This window comes from Adiantum capillus-veneris, chromosome 2, assembly GCF_014529385.1.
Source record: "Adiantum capillus-veneris isolate H3 chromosome 2, ASM1452938v2, whole genome shotgun sequence".
In the NCBI taxonomy this organism is placed as follows: Eukaryota; Viridiplantae; Streptophyta; class Polypodiopsida; order Polypodiales; family Pteridaceae; genus Adiantum; species Adiantum capillus-veneris.
The window spans coordinates 27,660,003-27,661,866 of NC_140932.1; the positions used below are offsets into that span (position 1 = coordinate 27,660,003).

The 1,864-nt window shown below is 49.4% G+C and overlaps 1 pseudogene; it reads right to left on the bottom strand.

Annotated features, from left to right (window-relative positions):
- Positions 1-217: 217 nt before the first annotated feature.
- Positions 218-1,125, bottom strand: LOC147462555 (lipase-like; annotated as a pseudogene).
- Positions 1,126-1,864: the final 739 nt, after the last annotated feature.

Sequence of the window (1,864 nt, forward strand, 5' to 3'; positions counted from 1 at the left end):
ACAACCATAACATGTCCGACCACACTAGGTGGCCGGACTCTACCTACACGACCACACACCACAGTATCTACAATTCTATTAAAAAAAAATTTGCCAATGCACTTTGTACTTGTTTACTTAAGTGATGTAAATCTTGGTATGTCCTGTTATGTTCTATAGCCATGCCCACCATGCAATACTAGTTTTTTCTATTATGAAATCTTCTGACAGTGGACTGCTACCATTGAGCATGCAAGAGCTGGCGGAAAGAGTTGACGTAGTTGCGGGCCTTATGGTCGGCCATGCCTCTGTAGGCGCAGGCAATGAAGTCCCAAAGAGTTGGGCGAACTTTTGTGGGGGGAATGCCGCCCCACTGACACACAATGTGGTCCATCTGGTCGCGGGTGAGGTAGATGGCGCCATCAACCTGCTTGTAGCCGGCGAACTGATGGGGAAAGCAGGGCACCGGATCCTTGAGATTCATAATTCTATAGCTTTTGTTGGCGACACGCGTGTTGAAGTCGCGTGCAAACTCGCTGTTTCCCACTCGGAGGCTGCCCAGGTGACGCAGGTGATGTGTGCGTGCGGGAATGCAATCTCTCTGCACCACTTTGCGCACATCGTGGCCTCCGCCCCGCCCAAGCTGTGCCCAACGCACACCAGTCTCTGCACCTGCCTCGCCTTTATTCCCGTCATGTCCTCAAACACGTCCATCTGCAGGTTCTCCTTCCGCAAGCTTGTTGTCATCACGTCCCTCAGCGCCAACTGAAATCCTTGGTGGGCTTGTATCTCCGTCCTTGAGACCCACGCTGGCCGCTCCCACCTCGCCCCATCGTACGCTGGGGGCTGAGCCATCCTCGACCCATCGTAGAGCTTCACGGGTCGTAACACCATGCACCCATCTGTTGTAGCGTCCCTAGAAAACGACTTCATATCGTCGCACGCAGGGCGCTCCGTCCCACGGAACACGAACACGACAGTGGCATCCTTCTCCTTGCACACATGAACCTCTGTGTCCGTGGATGCTACTCAGCCCCAGAACCTGGAGCGCTTGCCCACTTCATAAATCAACCTGCTGCTCTCCACAAAACCATTGAACTTGTTTGCCATGCTCTCGTCCGAATAAGAAGCCTTCGCCATCTCCATGTATTTGTATATCTCTGCGATGTCAGCCTCATTATGCGGCCGCATTGACCAACGACACCAACAAGATTGGCAGCAACATGAGCGCCGTATTCCACTAAGCCTTCTGTTGCATGAACTACGGGCTCTTTGAGATGAGTCTTGGTTGCAATGCTTGCAACCTTTCGGCGAATCATGGTGTCGCCCGTGCAATGCGCCTGGTGTGAGAGGGTCGTCGACGTGGGCACATCAACCTGATATTGAGGGTACGACCAGTTGATATGGGAGTAGGCACACTAGTATGGTGTCGAAGCTATTAATGAGTTCTGCCGCAAGGGTCTTGATGGACATCGGTTTGGCTAGGTTAAGGGTAATTAGTACAAAAAATGAAAGCAAGGCTTAATTATGCTAAGATTGAAAGGTTAATGCAAAGTCAGGAATGATCAATTTATAGTCCGGTTCGCACTAGCAAAGGTTCAAATTGTTTGATGCATAAGGTAGTGATTAGCATTAATTAGGTCTAATGATTAACGTAGTGATCAACACCCTATATTGGTACAAGACTTAGTGATGACAAGTGATATGGCCTCCAAAGGCTTGAATTGTATACGGGACTAATTAAATATGGAAGAGCTGAGAAATATGAGGCCTGATGGCATCGTGGGGCGGATCATTTATAAAGATAGTAAAAGGGACCATGATTAGGCTACGTTGAATCATTTTTAACAAAAGGATTGTGTGTAGTAAGAGCCGAGTCCCCCTA